The sequence below is a fragment of the Triturus cristatus genome, chromosome 4_1 (genome assembly GCF_964204655.1).
Source record: "Triturus cristatus chromosome 4_1, aTriCri1.1, whole genome shotgun sequence".
Lineage (NCBI taxonomy): Eukaryota > Metazoa > Chordata > Amphibia > Caudata > Salamandridae > Triturus > Triturus cristatus.
Window position 1 is genome coordinate 803,226,236 of NC_140585.1, and position 21,047 is coordinate 803,247,282.

Here is a 21,047-nt window from a genome sequence, read left to right on the forward strand (position 1 = left end):
CATCAAACTATATAATAATAAGTCTTTTCCTCCAGAAATTTTTTCAGATGCAGTTATGGCCGCATGGGACCAAAAAGGAATCAAGCAGATTGGGGATTTAAGAGATTCTGTGGGAGTAGTACAGTTTGGCGTTCTTGCAAATAGATACAATATAAGCAGAAGAGACTTTTTTAAGTACCTACAGGTTAGGAGCTTTTTGGGTAATAAACAGGGGGGTTTAGCAGGGTACAAGTCTAATGACTTCCTGGAGAGTTTAACCACCGGTGGCGAACATACGATTAGGTCAGCGTATGCGCTCTTAGTAAAAACCAAAGCGGACGACTTGGACAAACATAGGAATAAGTGGGTTGAGAAACTCGGAGGAGAACTTGAGGATTTCCAGGACTCGTTGGACTTGGGTCATACTATACTGTGCTCGGCTCCTCTGCAATCCCAGCATTATAAAACTTATTCTCACTCTACCATACGCCAGCCAGGATTGCTAAATGGGGGGGTACGGTGGGGATAATCTGCCCTCGATGTAAGTCACCGGACGCAGATATAGTTCATATGTTTGCTACCTGTCCTCAACTACATACTTTAATTAAAGATATAGAGGGCTTTTTGGATAGGGCATTAGGGATACAGATATCCCTAACCCCCTTATGGATTTTGCTGGGAATAGGACCCGATGGAAGTAATAATAATTCGCAGAAGGAGTTCATGTTCATGATAACGGCTGTTTATAGATTAACTTTAGCCAGGGCCTGGCTTGACAAGGCTCCCCCGCTCATGCAAATATGGTTGGCGAATCTAATTGATGCATTCAATTTGGAGAAACCTATATACGCAAGAAAGGGTAGATCAGGGAGAGCTCGGGGTGTAAGAATTTGGGAGCCATTAGCGCAGTGGAGGGATGGGATAGGGTAAAGGGATTCTGAATTTTGAGATTTGATTTTGGATCTTTGATTATGATTTTGATTCTTCAAACATGATTTACTCTATGTACTATATTTTGTATAAAAAGTTTTGTGGAGTTAACAAATAACTGAATGTATGAAATGTGCGCAATGAAAAGTATAATAAAAAAATAAAAATAAGTTAAAAAAAAAAAATCCACACATACTATAAGCAACCCATCCTTTTGACCTTTACCCATGGGAAAATAGTCCCCACTGACGACTGAAACCATCTGAAAATCCCCATTTATTCTATTTTGAATGAAAAATGAGTCTGTTGTATAACACTTTCCCAAAAATGTTAGCTATATTGTCCACCAATGAACAAAGAACAGTTTGAGGTTGCATCCTGTCACCTTATTTACAAATCAGAACCATTGTGATTGTGTTCCGGGAATTAGGAATTCTAAAATTCTTTAAAGTATCATTAAATAAAAATGTAAATGGAATGAAACAAACTTCATACTCAAACACAAAAGGGTCCATGTCAGTACCTGGTGCTTTTTTAGGTCTCGCCTGGCGAAAAGCAGCGCAAGCGTTGCTCTCGTCAGAGAGACCTTTTGGAATCGATTTTCCCCAACGCTTGCATGCACGCGCCTGCATGGACAAAGATGGCTGCTCTCGCCATCTGTCCAATGCAGACAGCATGCGCGTGCCCCTACGGACTGTGGACAGTCCGACACCATCTTGTGCTAAGCTTGCCATTGTCATGTCTTCGCATATGATGTCCACACGCGTGCGCGCATGGCGGCTTTCACGCGCACGGAGGGACAAAGATGGCGTCGGGCTGTCCAAACTCCTTCAGCGAAGCAGCTTCCTTTCCGGCGGCGCTCTGAGTGTCATCAGGCTAGAATCGTTTGTGCATCTAGAATGGAAATAGCGTAGTTCCACTTAATTATCCATTGATGCTTCGTTTATCTATGAACACTCGCTTCAGCGACTACCCTGAACCTTTCCTGAGATTTGAGAGAGACTGCCACCAGCCTGCGAGTCATAACCCTTATATTACCCCTCTCCACCTTGAAAATATAATGGAGAACATTTGAACTTCCCCCCGTTTAGTCTAAGTGCCTTGTCTCCGTCATATTGTCTTTGTAGTATTTGATTTAGCATTGCTAGATCCGACTCTGGCAGGTACAATAGTTAAAACACCGAATGAGCTATAGTGACATACCGTTATTTATGAATATAGTGCGTCGTTTAAAACTAGCTCTGACAGAGCCAATAGGTTATGCCTGTTTATAATCCCCCCACACGCTGACATGCCTCACAGAGACAGCAGCACCTACGTTCATCGGTGCACACAGACAGCAACACACTTACATCCATCTATACAGACACCAAAACGGATGCAGTAAAATGTGAAAGTAGCAAGGTTTTGAAGTGTGCAGGGACGGATGAGAGTGGGTGAGGAAAAAACAATAACGGATGTGGAAAAGGGTTTTTAATGTAAAGGGTTGGGTTGGGGGGGTGGAATGTGGAACTTTGTTTATGTTCCAAAGTTGCCTGGACAGCGAGTGCTCCACTTGAGGCAGTTACTCTGTAGTTGGTTGGGGAGGAATGCGTTGCTTTCAGGCTTGAGGTTTATTCATTGCCTACGTGTCTTCATCATTACAGATTTCTCTCAAAACGAGCTGGGAATAAGGGCTACACACTGTTGCGTTCTCTCTTTCCCTTTCGTCCCTTCTCCCTTCCCTTGAGGCTTCTTGAAGTTACGTTATATAGAAAAAGCATAGCATTTGCTATCATTTGTATGGGACCGTATGGCTTTCGCTGAAGCCATCACTTAAAAAAAATATATATTTTACAAACCTGCTTGCAGGTCATTGTCCATGTAGCCTAGAAGCGCCATGACAAGTTTTTGCTTTGCTTATGTGTGACATTTCCCTCTTTACAATGTGCTTATGTGTCACAATTCAGTACCTTATGTGTAAAACAGATTTGCAGACATTTCACTGAAGGGCAAATACTGAAAGTCTCTCGACGCCATTGTTTGCCCCAGGATGACTGTCGTTTTTGTCTTTAATTTTTTTTTATGGGGGTGCTTTTTTTTTTATTTAAGCCATGTTTTACATTCTAGTGATTGATGCGCGTGCCTTGTTCTGTTTTTATTCGTGCTGTTGGCCTGACCTGTGCAGTGCTTCAGCAAGAGATTGTGTTATTTCCATGCTTTGGCCAACATTACCATTCGCACTGATGCAGTTCAAACACAAAATGGTTCCAAAATTAGGCAAATGTATTAAGGTGTAAGGATGGCAGGCCAATGTGGACTCTGCGTGACTATGTAGCATTTTTTTAAACATCTACGTAAATACCAAAATATTGCAGTAACTTCCCCTGCTGAAGATCTTTAAGGTAAGCTTGCTACTCACTCTCTACTACTCACTCTTTACTACTCTCTCTCTACTATCTACTACTCACTCTCTACTAGTCTCTCTACTACTCACTCTAATACTCACTCTCTACTACTCTCTCTCCACTACTCACTCTCTACTACTCTCTCTACTACCCACTCTCTACTACTCTCTCTTCCTCTCTCTCTACTACTCTCTACTTTCTCTCTCTACTACTTACTCTCTACTACTCACTCTCTGCCTCTCTGCCTCTCTACCCGAAAACATATGCACATATATATGTGTATATATATGCATATATATATATATATATATGTGTGTATATATTTACATACATACATAAACATATATATATATACATCTGCATATCTATATAAATACAAATATCAATGCATGCATACATATACATATATGCATACATATGCATGTTATGTACATGAAAGTTTGAAAAACACTAATAAAAGTAAAGCTAAAATATTGTGTTTCAATATGAAGAAAGCGTATGGCGCCTCACTGTAGGAAGATTATTGCACTACAACCTCCAGCAGGCCACGCGGGTGGCCACGCCCACTGAGGCGGGAGAACGTTTGAAACAAAAGTGCAATTGAACACTGCCAAAATCTTGTCTTCGCAATGCCGTAGCCCCTGAGGAAGTGTTTAGAGCATAAACTTTGGTGTTTGACATCTGCATATCTATATAAATACAAATATAAATGCATGCATACATATGCATGTTATGTACATGAAAGTTTGAAAAACACTAATAAAAGCAAAGCTAAAAAGCCACCTAATTACAAACCGAATTGCTTTAACTTAAGCGAGGGCGAGACCTATTGCATTTTCAATGCTTGTTTCTTCTTATTCTCACTCAACCACGTCAGGTGGGGTTAGCTAAGCATATGTTTCGAAGTGACGGTTAACAATTTTGTACAAACTACACTAGCTAACCTTGTAACAGAAATGCTAATGTCTTGACTATAAAAGTAATAATAAAATACTTTGAAATCAAAAAAGCAATGCATCCTGGGGCGAGTAAACACATTTATCACTATGTGAAATTAGGACTACATGTCGTGTCCCACAATGCACACATATACCTGGACTATTAACAGGTACGGACTTCGGAAATTTGACAGCTATGAAAGAGGCGTGCCCTAATAACCATGGGCGGGCGGGCTGTCAGTCACAAACAGAGCGGCCACCATGGGAAGCCGGAGATTGTTGACAGACATACAACCATCGCTCATGCTTAGCACTCGGGGGTCATTTCTGCCCCGCTCTACTTCCTCGTATCACACCCACCAAGACCCGCAGACCTCCACACTTAGCGAAATTCGCCGACTGTGTGAGTACTAGAGTTCACTAAGAGGTGTAGGCGCACGCCACAGCCAATCAGCACTTCGGAATTCTGTGCGGTGAGCTAGGATTGGCCGAGAACCAATGTTCCAATCGTAGGTTACCTTACACACTTTACACTAACAGTACCTCCTATTTCCAGGCGAGTCCTGGAGTATGGTCAGAAGTGGTGTTTCTGATGCGATACGGAAGTGCTAATACAGGAACAGACAGTAAGCTGAACCCACGGACGGTCCGTGTAAGTACTAGACAGGTGGTCACTTTAGCAGGGGCCCGTAGGCGCTGACCGACATTTAATGTATGTCATAACAGTGTAGAGATGTGCCGGTGCAAACGCGTTCAACAAATGCCACCGCTACTATACGCCACAAACACCGCACTCAGGTTGATGGATTTTTGAATGAATCCGGGTTTATCAATATGTGGTTGTAGTTGGTTGGATGGGAGTGAATGTACAGATGGATGAATAAACACATAGTGACTACATTATTTAGCGTCGGCGCGTGTATGGACGGATGCAGATGTGTGGGAGTGGACTAATTTTAGGTTAGTGGATTTGAGCGAAATTGTAATAATGTGGCAGAACTGTAATCTTTTTAACTTGTGTTTAAAACAGTCAGACTATTGTCAGATAAGATCAGTGCAGTCTAACGTAGTTTCTGTGGTTGTTACATACGCCGTGTTTGAACTCTGCCAGCATTTCCGTCAACGGGGGGCCGAACCATAACATGATTGTATTGCATCGTGCTTACTATCCCTTGCGAGGCGTAGAAGCGCTTTACTCGATCAGCACGCCATTCTGGAGCCCAAATTTAGTTGCAATTTAGTGCTTATTCGGATTAGGCTTGTGCTTTCAATACAACCTTTCCATCTATTTACTTCAGTTTATTTGTGAATTAAATTAAAAGGAGTTAGGTGAGATCATTAGTGGAAGGTGAGGGTGTGGGAGTTAATGCAGGTGGTTGTTGGGATTAATAGATGACATGGTAGAGATCAGGTATTGTTAGATTGCAGGTATGACTTTAAAAGAAGAATAGCTGATTTAAAATTTTGAATGAAGTGAGGGTAATTTGCAGAAATGCACTATTAAATATTAAAATAGAGATGCATGTTACGTAAACGAGGTTGTGCTCAGAGAGAAGGCACGGAAAGTATTGGAAGAAAGGAAAGGGTCATTCGAAATAACGGGAAAAAAGGTCGTTTTTCTTGCAGGTTTTGGGGAATACAGAGGCGTCTTATTGAAATAGCACGCCAGCGGAGGATGCCCAAGTGAAGAAAAAAAACGTTATTTGCTTGTGTGGTATATTAGGTATTCTGATATTCACTAAAATAGGTAAACATTCTGTCTACTGCTGGACCGCCATTTCAGCTTGGACAGCTAATCTTCTCATGGGTTCGAAGCATAAAGTAATGGCTGGATGCATACATAGGGAACAAGCATTTGCAATACAATAGGTCTCGCATTTATAAGAGTTTGAGCTATTGGCATTGTAAAATTACAATGCCTTTTATTTATGTTTTGGTTTTAAAAAAAATAAAAGGCATTGTCATTTACAATGTCAGTAGCATAAACTCGCATAAAAGCAGTGTGTGGCGTGCAGCAGTGTGTGGCGTGCAGCAGTGTGTGGTGTGCGGCGTGCAGTAGAGTGAGGCGTGCAGCAGTGTGCGGCGTGCAGCAGTGTGCGGCGTGCAGCAGTGTGCGGCATGCAGCAGTGTCAGGCGTGCAGCAGTGAGTAATGCAGCAGTGTGCAGCAGTGTGTGGCGTGCAGCAGTGTGTGGCGTGCAGCAGTGTGTGGCGTGCAGCAGTGTGCGGCGTGCAGCAGTGTGAGGCGTGCAGCAGTGTTTTGTGTAGCAGTGTGAGGCGTGCAGCAGTGTGTAATGCGGCGTGCAGCAGTGTGTGGCGTGCAGCAGTGTGTGGCGTGGTTTGTAAACAACAAGAAAAGCGGACATCAAAGGAAGGGTGGGAGGGAACGAGCATATGGGGTGTGAGTTATAACGAAAGTTAATTGTTGTAAGAGGGGATGCAGGAAGTGAGGCCGAGCGCGCGCTGGCGAAAGCAGTCTGCTGCTTTCATGTCCGATGCCAGCTTCGCGCTTGAATGCCTCACATGCACTGGCCATAAACTGCATTCCTAAAGTCTTGTGCCCCTTACTAAATCTCTCTGAATGCGTGAGGCGGCGCACGCGCAGGAAGTAGCTGGTGGCAAATGGAATGCGCGTCGTTGTGCGCGTAACCGCCACCCGATCCGCCTGGGAAGCCTTTGGGAGCATTTTCTGAAGCCCCTACATAAGTTTTGCTGAGCGATCGCTTACGCGATAGCCAGGTGAGACCTAAAAAACGAAAGCTTTAGGCCTCGCTCAAAGGAAACTATAACTCATGATAATGATATATGGTAAAGAATGCAAATACCGAAAAGGAGAGTCTCTAAATACTGGAGTAAATGTCTTTTGATGTTCACCCTTAAAGTTTCCCAAGTTGTTCAATTTGCACTTTTCAGATTCACCTTCAAGTTTCTTTTAGCTGTGGCATCCCTCCTGGAAGCTTCACTGATCCCAATTCTTTTCAACCTCTACGTTTCCCCTCTTATGTTACTCATTCTCCCTTTTGGTCTTTCAGTGGTGATGTATGCTGATGACATTCATCTCATCCGTTTAGTAAGGATGATAACCAAGAGTCATTCAGTCTAATTTTCACAACTGTGGTAGGTAACCAAATCGGTGAAGGTGAATGTGAATACTGTGAAACTTAATTAGGAGGAAGGAAGTTCTCATTCTTGGAGGACATCTTACGTTATGGTCCTCACATAGGTAGCTCACTGACTTTGGTGCACCCCCCTACCGTGGTCAAATCTGTGAAGAACTTGGAATTCCTCTTTGACCTGTTCTTGTCAAAAGTCATTTGCACTGCTGACCACTGTTTTTTTCTATCTCTTCATGCTCAGTAAAATTAATTTCAGTGCTCCTCTTTGTCACCAGCAGATCTTTCATCCGACCAGTTATTCTTTCATGTTTGAATTACAGGAATTCATTGTATCATGTTATTCGCAATCATCTTCTGTCTAGAATCCAGATGTTTTAGAGCGCTGCGGCTGACCTTATTCTGGTCACACCCCCTGCTGCACCCTAGTTGCAGGCTACCTAGCCAGTCACCAGTGGCTACCGCTTGCTGGATGGATTCTCTTCAAGGCCCTATGCCTTTTCCACAGGCTTTCCACTCCACCGTTCAGGATCCTTATATCTTCAGCGTCCTTTGTATCCTTTCATCCCTAGCCATCTATATGCCCCTTTGTTCTGTGAACCTTAACTTCCATCTGCATATGTGATTGGTCTTTCTCCTAGGTGCGTAAACATTAGGACAGTTTGCCTCTTGTCTTACGTTTTCAGCCCAATAATTCTCTTTTCTGCACATCTCTTAAGACTCATCTGGACCCTAATGCCCCTTGACGGGTTCTTCACCTTTCGTTTAGCTGATCCTGCTTATCCAGTGCCAGCACTCACTTTGGGGCACAGAGAGCCTTATAAATTGCAATTAATTTGTGAATGTACTCTAAGATTCAAAGCAGACGCAGTCACATTTTGAAGGCTATCTGTAGAAGCGTAGGGTAAACCACATATTATTAAATCCCGCGGCCTGCTTGAAGAAAGTTGTCATATGGTACAACGGCTACAGTTTAAACTTCACTGATTTCACGCATACTATGGGGGTACTGCACAGAGGAGACATGATTGTGGCTTTTATACTTTCTTTACTTGTATTATTTCTCTCTTATCACTACTTCTTTCTATCTGGTTTACTCTACTAACTCTTTTTCCTCCCTCTCTCCGATTATCCTCCTACATGTCCTCTTTGCTTATGTCCCTGCTAATGCTTTCTTGTCTTCTGCATTCTCAACTTCCCCCTCATATCTTATCTCCTTTAGTGTATTTCTCTTTTCTAGTACACTGTCTCTCTCACCTTTTCTGCTAGAGGAAGGTACCTGGTGATTTTCATAAAGCATTAGTTAATGCTTGATAGGGAATAAAACATGCATCTCATGTTAAGGTATGTGAATGTAAATATTTGAAATTATTAGCAGCCATTGAAGCCTGGTTTTCAGATGAGGAGTGGATTTCCTGGGGCACGTTTTTCTACAGAACTCAATTTACTGTTTCATCAAAATGTGCTAATTGTAATAGCATTACTAGTTACTGAAATGCATGCATGCAATTAATTTCTAATGACTCCAATGCCACATTTTGCACTATTTACACTAAAATGTGTGTTGGGTTAGCAGTTGACCCCGTTTATAGGTGTGGTATTTAAGCAACTAAAGTATTGCAATTTGTGTCAAACCCAGTTTGGAAAAAAAAGTTTTTAATTAGTATATATGTCTGTCATAATATTGTGGTTTTTAGGTGAGTTTAACATTGAAGAGAGTGAGAATAACTTGACTTAGGTTTCTGAAAACTAGTGCAAATACGGAATTTAAGTAATTACGAAGGTCCCAAAGCATAAATTGGCCTTCTGGATATGTCATTTTCCAATTTTAATGCCTTGATTTTAAATGATGTCCGGATCTTCAGGCGACCTCTGTTGTACTGGGTTCGGTTGTGAAGTCATTATTTGAAGTACTGCATACAGTTCTAGGAGCCACACTAGAACTATGAAGTGGTTTATTTATGAATGGGCTTGTGGAGGGTGGGGAGTGAATGAATGAATACATGAATGGACATCCATGTTAGTAGAAGGGTGGTTAAGTAAATGTATTTTTATTGATGAGTGTTTGTGTGAATCGGATGTGGAATTTAATGAATATCAACTTGTCCAATGGACGAGTTTCTTCAAGAAAGTTACTTGTCCAGTAACTTACACCTGTTTCATTTGGTGCCATACAAGAAGGTAACAAATTATGGAAAAGTTCTCACTACACTGGAGCTCTGACGGTAGCCTCTCGATTTATTCCAGGATTTATGTCCGTCCTTGGATTCTTTCAAGGGCTTGGTTATGCCAACTTTCTGCTTTTACTCTGCTCTGAACATACCAGGGCACTATTTATGTAAAATCTTTGAATAGTCACACGCTGTATGTGTCCATAGATCCTACTTATGAATGGACTCTGTATACACCAGCTCATTGACCATGGTAGCGGGTCTGAATATGCAAGTATTTTCATTATGAACTTTTAATTACAGTAGAGCTGTGGATAGATCACTGTTCTAACGGGACCATTCTCTTTCTTTTTTGATTCTGAGAAAGTGTCTTGTGATTTGCTGTGGCAAAATGACTTTTAGATATTCACACAATTCCACACAGTGTTTTCTTGCATAAACCCAAATCATACTGGTGGTCCAGTGATTAGGCTGCTCATTGTCTTATTATTGGGCATCTCTTCATGTTACTATTCCTTAGTTAAACCAAAGGGGATGATGGGCGGAGAGTTGAACATTGCAAGCACTTACCCCCAAGCTACTGATCTGGGTTTAATCCATCATCATTCTTTAGCTCACTCCGCCACCCCAGTTCAGATATGGCCGTATGCAAATCAGTTTGACCCTGTGCCTCATGGGAACAGTCCAGCCAGAAACCGGTCCCAGGATGCTTGTTTTCGGTCCAGTGAAGACATGGCTTGGCAGTTCGGGCTGAACAATTTTCAGGTGAACAGAGGACAAAAGTAGGCATCTGGGCTGGAATGCAATGTGAGCTTGCACACAACCAAAAATTACTTTATTAAAGGTATTTACTAACTCCTCTCCATCCCCCTTCTCAACCATGAAAAGGGCCAGAAATATACTGCTTGCAAGGGAAGGAGAAGTGAGTTTTTAATTAGTTAGGGACATTCACAGGTGAACACACTGGTGGATTTATGGGTGAGGATAAATGAGTGGCTGTGTGAACGAATATATGCACTGGATTACTTCTAGCAGTGTGCTCACAACAGCTGATAAGCTGTACTTCAAAACAAAAGAGAGTCAGTAGCCATATGGCATCAGGGACCTCATCATCCGGCTAGATCATTAAACATTATCAGGATTCTTATCCTAGGGCCTTATTCTCAAGGACATACACATTCATTCTATCCCACATATCTATCTTGTGACTTTTTGAAAGCAGAGTGCATATTCTGCCTTTCCTGTGAGAGGGAGTCGATCTTTAATCTGTGCACAACTGTATTTGTAAGAGAAATACACAACAAAGGGCACAAGTGAAGCTGTCCCAACTCCCTGATACAAAGACTTATACTGTGACCTGTCGCCACCCCTACATTGCTCACTTACGTACTTCTGAATTTTTACCATAAGTTTTTCGATTTTGAAAAGTGGAGTGGTAACCTAGCTCCCCCACTTCTCCTCTCTACTGGTGAAAGTGGCAGGTGGCCTGGCACATGACCAGGTTCAACTGCCCCATCCTCATGTGTCTTCCCCAGTGGTAACCTTGTTGCCATGAACCTCACGTTAAACCGATCAAGCATTGATTTGTATAAAAGAGCATTGGAGCATCACGCTTATTGCCATTGGGCCCTTTAGAGCCTTCTTTAAATGGAAAAAGAAAATGTGAAGTGTATTGTGCTATCCTGCTCCATGGCCAGTTAAAGAGTTGTCTTTGAAATAGGAACCTTAAAAAAGTGTCTCTGTATGAGAACAGAAGCAGTATTTGCGGTATACACCGTTTAACAATATCTAAAACACATTCTTTCTTTCTGTCCTGGTTTGTAGAGAAGTCCACCTTCCTCTTCACATAGCTCTGTGCTTTCTTACCAAACCAGAGGCAACTGTGCTTCTGGTTGTGTTTCCTAACTTCACATTTACAAATGCAATGTGCCAATGCTATTTTGCATGTTTTGGTTAGTGGTCAGAATGTGCCATTGGGCCGTTTTCCAGTGTCTCATCACTCGCCTACAATGGTTCATTCCTCACTTTGACCACTTCTGTGTTAGAGCCTTCTTTTAATTTTAATTCTATGTACATACCCCTTGAGGCACTCCACTTTATCCTGGACCTTTAGGTTTTGTTCCTCCCATATCCATTTCTTTTTCACTGGAGGATCATAGTTGCGGCCTAACACAATTCCTAGCATTTTCTGGTGTGTGCAGCTTAAAACAGAATTGCATTTTACAGGCACACGCACCTCCACCTTGTCATGCCTCCTTTTAAATTCAATGCTTGAACTTAAACAATGTTTCAAAAGAATAGGTTTTCATCCATGTCGTTCGTGGTGCATAACTTGGACCACATGCTCAAATTTATCCTTAAAGACTTTATCAGAAATTAGTTACTCATGCTATCAGTTCAGTTCAGTTGTCTTTATTTGGTCGTAGCAATGACCATAAAAACGCAGAATTAAAATACATTATACATCACTTATTTTATCGTATTCAGGGGTTATACAAACATCAAATTAAAACTGATTTTAAAACATCATTATAATCTATGTAAACAATTGGCCAATTATATAAAATTACTGTATTGGCACACCTAGTGATTAGTGCTCATTTAAAACTATTGGCAGTCTCGACAGAGCTGAAATAAGTATCCTTATGAAGCATAGCGTCTCCTCAGTTTTACTCATGCTATCAAATCCACTAAGACTTGAAATGATTCTTGAACCTTTCCTTAGTTTGCAAAACAGCGGCCTTACTTGTCTCCAGCGGCGTCACTAGGGTTGGTGTCACCCAGTGCGGTAACAACTCTTGGTGTCACCCCCTCACGACTTACGCCATGGACCTCCTCCGAGTCTGCCAGTGTGAGAGAGTTTGGAGCTTTTATTGCTCTCATAAATCAGAAGGCGGGCTCCCGCGCTGAGCACCTTTCAATAAACGGCTGATCTGGAAGGGACGGTCCCGCATAATTATTAGTAGCTTTTCATATCGCGGCCTACTCGGCGGTGACACTTCTCTCTGTTCCCAGCAAAGGGCCGCCTCTGCACAGGCCTGCGCCGCCCGGAGTCCCGCCACTAAACTATCTTTAGGCACTAGTGACGCCTTGTAGTTAATACCAGCGCAGCATAAGCTCACCGGTTCACACACGCGAGTACTCACACCAGCATCGGGTTGCAGAACGAGATATGGCTGTCACACAGCTTTACGTAATCAAAATTCATCGAAAAAGCAATTCGATAGCAAGGTAGGTCCACCTTGAAACAATTTAAAAAAAATTATGGCCTTCGCTCCTTGGTCACCTCCCTCTACTTAGTGTGATCTTGTGATACAAACAAACATAAGTGCCAACACCCTTGAATGGCTACTTCTCACACATCTGAGGCTTTCTAGGAGTGTTTCCACTCCATCAGGCGAGAAGCACCGAACAGCCACGTCCTCCTCAGGCATGAGTCTTAAAGAGATACTCGCACCGTACATTTTGCTGTTGTCTGGTTCACTTGATGTAATGGGGACATTGGGTCAGGATTTTGCAGACACCCTTCTCCTGATACCGAAATATCAACAACTGGTGTTCAAATGAGAATTGCAAGTGAGTACAACATTAGTAATAACCGTACCCCGTAATCTCAGATGCTCCAAAATATTAACTTGCACCTGCCTGGCAACAGGTTTCAAGTGAAAGTGCCTCTCACACAGTTACCACTATGAAGAACTGCAACCCGATTACACTACTCCCTTTTGATCCTTCCATATCGCTATCATAGCGGCAACCTGCGCTTGAAATTGCAGTTATGCACTGCTGAAATCGATGAAGTGTGACAAAAAAGTGTACTGTGTCCCACGAGGCCTCCAGTCACCAGGAATGGCGCTGCCTTTGTTTTAATTGCCGGGCCCGTTCCCCCTGCCAGCTTCTGCCAGCAAAATCCATTATCTGGCGAGAGCATGATGAGAGGACTGAGGGGGGCCTCTGTGAGGAATGACGCGAGTGCAGCCCAACAAGTTCAGAGCATCACAACAACTGAGCAACAAAGTGAAATTCTAAATTCAACCTGTGGTACACATTTGTAATCAAAATTATACCAAGAGGCAGACACATTTTGAAACGGAACTTCACCCAAACTCTGGAATATAAAACACTTGCCTATGACACAAAGGAAACCGCCAAGAGGTAATGCGCTGCTCACAGAGCGGTAACATAAACAACACTGTATAAGGCTGCCTGCCTGACCAAAGAATTAAGTACTTACTTGTTTGTCAAATTCACTTCAAGTCCTGTGTGCAGGTTGAGACAGACGCTGTACAGCCGGTCGAACCGACGACACAGCTCAGACTCGAATCCGACCCCAGCCCCGGCCCTGCGCTGCTTCTCCGACCTCATTTCCTCGTGAGGTCACATCCGACACACTCCCCACGGCGCCACAGAGTCTGTCAGCTACCTGGCAGTGGTTACTTTAACGCGGCAACGACGACTCTGCTGGGAGGCAGGCCCGGCGCCCGGGTCTCTCCAGGCAGAGCTGCACAGTGCGGAAGATTTAAAAATTGTTATATTGTAGCAGAGAGCTGCGCACGGCACTATGACTCAGAGCACCAGAACAATCTTGTTAGTCTGAGCCTGGCAAGTGAAGCTGCGGCCTGGTCTGCACGGGCACACACAGCCGGGTGTCAGAGGTTCTGTCAGCACTGTCAGGCAGAGTGCCCAGTCAGTGGCTAAATAAAATGCGACGAGTGACAATGCATTTAAGTGCGGTGATGCGGGAACACTGAACACCACACTTAAATGCATTAGCGTCAGGCCTGATGTGATGCGCGATACTTGGCAGGCCTGTCACGGTGTCACCCCATGTGATGGTGTCACCCGGTGCGGTCCGCACCCCCCGCAACCCCCTAGTGACGCCACTGCTTGTCTCAAATATGTCATTAATGTGTTGTGACATCTTTATTAGATCTACAGCACTTTATACTTACTAATATTCGCTACCGTTTGAATTTTCTCTTTGTACCACATCTCTCTTTAATTCTGCAAATGCAACATCATTTTAACTTCGCTTTTCCATAGTTTTAGTTCACTCCCAGAAGTGTCCTTATTTTATCCCCGTCTGAATTGCATCTTAGCATAAACTGGCCTTGGATGTGTTCATCTGTGATGATCACTAAATGTACGAAGTAGCTGGTAATCTTCCAGAGCCTGACACTGGTGCTGGCAAAACAGAGTATAGCTGTGGGGAGGAACTGAAGCATGGTTCTAGCTTTAGATCTCTGACATAGGATGTGGTGCAATGGGCTGGGACAGAGATCAGTGTCCATGCAGATATGAGATTGAGAAATGGGACCTACTCACCAGTTGTTCAATGGGAAATGTATCTTAAGACATGGAACCTAAATCAGACATACACCCGTCTTGAATTGGACATCGGTTAAGACTGGTAGAGGAAGATACATGTGTTTGTGAGATTTTGATATATTTCGTAATAAATATTTATTTATCACTGTTTTGCAGTGCGTGAGATACAGTGTGAACATTTTAAAAGTAATCTTTTATCATTTGGACTGTGAAATTGACATTGGTAGAAATGCTACCATTGTTTGTTTCTATGTTATCTATGGATAAAGGTTGTTGACTTTTAGATTTTTAGGTAGTTTGCCCTTAGCTTACCTGTTTAGTTGGCGTCGCAGATAAGTATAGCTTCTTACAAATCTGCCTAGTGATCTCTTTTATTATACCTGTATTTTAAGTTTTTGAGCTTCAAGTAAGCAGTTTGTCTATTAGGGGATAGATAGTTTCTTTCCATCAATTTGATATAATTTGCTTAAATTGCTTGTTGAGGGTTTGGCTGGTGGCAAAATACAAGTTTCTCTCTCAAATTAGTGGGGATTATGAGTAGCTTTTCTTCAGTTCTCTTACAAAAAGAGGAACACCTATTTGGGGGGCCCTGAAACGATTCAACCACAAATATTCTTATTGATTATTAAAGTGTTCCTGGATCCATTGCCCATCACTGTCAGTCTTCATTGGCTACTGACACTCTTCTGTGAACTGCAGTAATCAATAATGCATCTGTCATGATTGGGTGACTAAGGTCTTTTGCATTTAAGGAAAGATCTTTTTTTTTTGCTTATTCATGAATGGTGCTTTCAGTCATTGCAAATTGAGCTGTAGTAGTGGTTGTAGTAGTATACATTTTTTAAGTTTTGCAATTTCTCCTACAAAACGTATATTTTTGATACCTGAGACAGGTGATGAGCAGTCTGCTAGAGGAGGAAGATGATCAGAGAGAAGGAAAGCATGTAGAAAAATACTAAAACTGATAGTGATAAAGAAAAATAAAGCAGCAGTAAGCATACTTGTACCCATACATGACTTCACCCTGCCCATCAGATATCTTCAAGAAACGTGTGTTCCACAAGATGAGAGCTGCTCTATATTAGCTGCTCCCGCTGTTGTGTAGTTCCTATAAACCTATATAGGACCTGTATGTTTAGACAACATACACTGTATGGTTGGTGTCCAGACTGATTCTAGACACCCCCACCGGGTATGTTAGCCTGTATACCAGATAGCTCACAGTGCCACTAGAAACCCCTCTTACCAAGGAGAGAATAGTTCTTGGCAACTATCGAACATGACAACCCTGATCCCTCAGAATCGTGGAAACAGTATATTACTTTTCACTCAGTCACTCGTGCTTATTTCGTCTCCGAGAGATACACAGAATAAACGGTGGGGACGTTTTTGAATTAGCATTTATTGAACCAGAGTCATTCTAGTGTAAAATAGGTGTGCTGATACAACCATTACACAGTAACCGATATAAATGATTAGAAGCACTAACAGGGTAAAAGGATGGTAGATTTCTACCATCGTGCTAAAACAATGAATACAGGCAAGTATATAAAATACATGACAGTAGAATGCGTACTCCTACGTTGCGACCCTAGCTAGATGTACCTAAGTGTACCTAGCATGTATGTAGGTGTAAAAGCCAAGAATCCCTCTAGGATAAAGTCAACCCCATTACCTTAAGTGAGAGACTGTGGGACCCCGTCTTGGTCTCGAGAGGGACCACCCGCAAGGGATGTCAGACCACTGCAAGCTGGACAGTGTGCGTGCAGTAACCTCCGCGTCTCGCGTCAGTGTGTTGCCATGGAAGTCATTTTCTCCTTTGACTACCTCAGCAAGATATGGTGTTTATATACCCAAAGTGGTACCCTCAGGGGTTCTACCTAGTTGTGTCATGTCGGACTTAGGATGACAAAAGGAATGACCCTTGTACATAGTTATTATGCAGGAGATGGTAGTCCTGCTGAGTTTCCAAGAATCCTCATGCATAATGAATGAGGCTAGTTTTCAGGGAAAACCCCACGTCCTGTATGCAGTACCGTAACTAGATAAAAGGTCAGTCTCAAGAACCGTTATGTAGTGTAATGGTAGGGAGAATATAGGTGAAAGGTTAGGTGACTACCTGAGGCTATATTGGGGTACCCATATGAAACATAACACCCACTCCTCATCTGACTGGACGACATACTACAAATTCTGACATAGGCTAAATGTTGTACGCAAACTATTAATAAGTCCATTAAAAATAATACTTAAACGTAAAAAAAAAAATTTAAATGCTTACAACGAAATCCTATTGCATGCGATAGAAGTCTGTACTAAATATGTTTGTATATATAGTCTGAATAATGAGTGACTGAAAGCCATGAAGTTTTAGAAAAAGTCTCTTGTTTAAAATTCCAAATTTGGTTGTTTTTGAAAAAGCAAGTTTTCCCAGCACACGATGAGCCAAATGTTTGTGTCCTGGCTGGGAGACGCAACATCACTGTTGCCTGCAATCGCAGACGACGGTCCCTGCAACACCTTGCAGATCAGGTCAATCGAGCACAGATGTTCCTCTGTATTCTCCACTGCCGATGCTGGGGAAGCCTGTGTACCATCCAAGGCCTGAGTATTTGTTGAGGAGCCAGTATCAGTTCAGACAGCAGCTGAAGCATCCTCCGGTGGCTCTTAAGAATGCAGACATCAACATTGGAATATGCTGAGGACATTGCAGAACATGGGCCGTTATCGGGTCCAGTAAATCATCAACGTCCGGTGGCGCAACTGATGGAAGTGTTAGACAGAGGTCCAACACACATTCTGGTCTGCAGAACAGGCATCGAAGGACAGGCAGAATACATTAGATCCAGACTGGTCTAAATGATAAGAACCAAGGTTCATTTAGTTGGCGAAGACGAGGTGTGCCCAGATGGAGTACCATGTGATCACGGTATCAGCGCTCCAAGCACGGTTTTTCCATCTCCTTGGTGACTGGGACGTCCATTGCGTAGCAGAAAAATGACAATCAGGATACCTGCTATTAGAAACCGGATTAGAGGAAGCCCTCCAAAAATGCCTCAAAATATGGAGTGTATGAAGTTGGGAATAACTCCAAGGATTGTCTGAAAGGTGCTTAACAGTCCACAACCTATGGTCTTAAATAGGTGTACTATACCAGTCTATCAGACATGTTAAAGATATGTTGTACCATTTCTATAAGATGGAAAGGGCAGTTTGTCCGTACAAGTGCCCGTATCTCAGCCGAAGACCTTGCAACCTGGAGATCATAAGTTTCTCGGGCGAAGGTTAAGGGGACAGTTTGCTGTAAAAGCATGGCTTTCATTCAGTTCAGAGTAGAAAACCGTATAAAGCAAACAATTAACGTAGGCCATTAAGGGGCCCCCCTGACTATATGGTTCGGTGGAAACAATACTTTCATACAGCAAGTAACCCTGGAGCTTACAGTGACAAGATATGAACACCGGATTAACCACGGCAGCCAGGGACCCTTTCAAGTGACAGGATAAGTTAGCAACTGAACCATTACAGGCCCATGAAGCATGATATCCTGGCATATGAGAGATCCACTTAAAGAGTTCTCGCAGTTGGTACCGCTAAGAAACACTTTCCTACATCGAAATCTGTACAGTAATTCCCAAGATTCCTTGATGAATTCCCTACCCCTCGCTGCATGTCTGCCCGCCTGTTGTTGTTCTAGGCAATACTGAAACTGGAAAGTTGTGACCCGTAATGTTATATGGCCATGGATTAACCATTCTGTGGACGGTGATTCTGCCACAGTAAAAGGTAATTTGTCCAGTTTTTCAATACGCAGCAGTGTATATTTTGCTCCTCTTAGTTCCATCGTTATCTGCTTCTCAGTTAGATTGTATGCAGAATATAGGGACGTGCTGTTGATAAATCGCCAAGGCACATAACCAGCGTTCAATGATTGCAGCGTCCTGCTTGATAGCATAATAGAACGTAGTTGAGATTGTCTGTGTTGTGGTATGGAAAAGTCCTGTTCTAGTATATCTATAGCAGAAGATACAATGTTGCCCAGTGAATAAATCCTGGATGTCAATGTAGTCATACTATTGTCAACTACCGCTAACGCCTTTTCTAGGTTAATTTTATCTATTTCACACAGTCTCTCCGCAGCTTCTTGTTGAGAGATTTTCCAGATTTCATTATAGACAGCGTAATAGAAATATTTCTGACATGGCTTTCGGGGACCTAATAAAAAAATCCCTTAGATCCACCTCATCTGAGAGTAAGGATAAGTGCTGTATCACCTGGGACAGTGTCGATATTTTTAGCCAATCGAGTCATAACTTCCCAACACTGTATGATGTCACTATCCTCGGATGTTCTCTTTGTACATAGTGTTGGTCTGGCCTATGGATACTTAAACCCTTCGGTTGTACCCTTGAATCTTGACTGACATCTGTTGGTGTCTGTGGGCCAAACTAACCATCCCTTCCAATTAGGGTCTGAAGTATTGTACTGCATGATGTCATCTATTGTATCCCCTCCACGTGATGTAAAATTGATGTGCGAAGGTGTGGGAATCCGAGGTGTGTTCAAATCCTTGTTCTTGGCTAGTCCAAGACAGGAAGTCTTTTGCACAGTTTCATTGAGAAATATTATCTGCTGTGGAATGAGGCACGCTCTAAATGGTGCTTCTGTTCCCTGAACTTGCCAGTCCTTAGAACCCCAGCATGATTTTGTGTCTATAGTGTCCTTCCATAAGTCGAAACCCTGCTCAGACATTTGGGAAATAAAGGATGCAGAATATATCTGTTTGGTGTTAGTCAGCATATTTTTCTATGCAGGTGTAGGTGCAACCTCATAGTAATATGAGGCTGGGTCAGAAGTGTTAAACTCTGAAAAATACGGAAATGTCTGTGCAAAAATCTTCATACTACCTTTTGGTGGTGTCGGGCAATGTTCCCATGCGTGGTGTGTGAAAACATTTCATGGGATACTGGATTTGTGTAAAAAGCGATGGCCATAATGATGGTAACAGTACATATTATCGAAATCAGATCTGTCCTCTAACATTTAATTGCTTGAAAATGCAGCAAATGTTTCTAGATCAGACAACCTATTATTTACAGTTTCAAAATCCCATTCATCAGAAAATTTACTGGAGGTAATGATATCATTTAGAGAAATGTTAATTAAATGTGATATTTTCAAAAGTTCATTGAGGCCAAATACATCATAATCAACTTTGTCTCAAACTATACCATTGAGAATTGGAACAGCTGTAATGTTCACTGAAAACAGGTCTCTTTGTTCATGATGAGATGATGTATGAGGTTTCAGGACCAAGTTCACATTTGATACTGCAGAGCGTTCTGGGAGATATTTTCCATTTATGAGTAAGCAAAATACAGTCACAAGGCCAATCCAGAACAGAAAAAACAATATTCCAGTTATGATCCAGAGCTGGAGCCAAGGTGAAACTAAGTAAGTCTTTTTCAGAAAAGTGTAGAATTCACAAATTTGTTGCTTATGGAAAACTTGTGCTGGCGTTGCCTCAGGTTTACTGGGATCAAGAAAGAAGGTATCAAAATCGATGAAGTAGCCAGATGCAGTTCAATCTATCTTGGGTAGCCCGGCAGATTTTGTTGAACTGGCAGGTGTCTCTTGTTGAGGCATATTGATGTAGACATCGGTGTTTGGCCAAACTGAAATTTGTCTTTCATTTGTGTTTTGATTTTCTGTTTCCAGAGGAACGAGTTCCACATAATTTTTGGAAATTCCATCATTTAGCTTTGGTGACTCATCAAATATTATGAGTCTTTCTGTCTGAACTTCCTGTATGGTAGCGAGAGCAGAGCGTCGGCTACCCAGGAGCCCACGAGGCCGACTATTCTGTATCGGCCACATAGTGTGGTTTGATCAGATAAATGGAGACACATTTATTTACTTTTTTGCCGGCAAGAGGCGGAAGTAGTACTGTTCTTGTTCCTTCGACAGGCAGGGCAGGTACAGGTTTTCTGAATGATGGCCAAATTCTTTCTTGCCCTTGATCTTTTATCTGACCAGATCCCTGACTTTTGGGATCCAGACAAGTCTTGCAGTGACAGACTTGACTTCCCCAGTGGCGATGCGTTTTATTTGCACGTTGCTTAGTAGTGCCCCGGATTCATTCAGATCCTGTAAAACAGCCAAATGTTTATTGATATCAAATGGTTTTTCATCCGCCACTGTGC

At 42.5% G+C, this 21,047-nt stretch overlaps 1 protein-coding gene across 1 annotated transcript in view; it reads left to right on the forward strand.

Annotated features, from left to right (window-relative positions):
- The first annotated feature begins 4,381 nt into the window (after positions 1 to 4,381).
- The window catches only part of TBK1 (TANK binding kinase 1), a 517,762-nt gene continuing 501,096 nt past the window's right edge, over positions 4,382 to 21,047 (forward strand). Inside the window, exon 1 of the mRNA XM_085653411.1 lies at positions 4,382 to 4,886. The gene's annotated coding sequence lies outside the window, so the exon portion shown is untranslated. The remainder of the gene's footprint in view (positions 4,887 to 21,047) is intronic.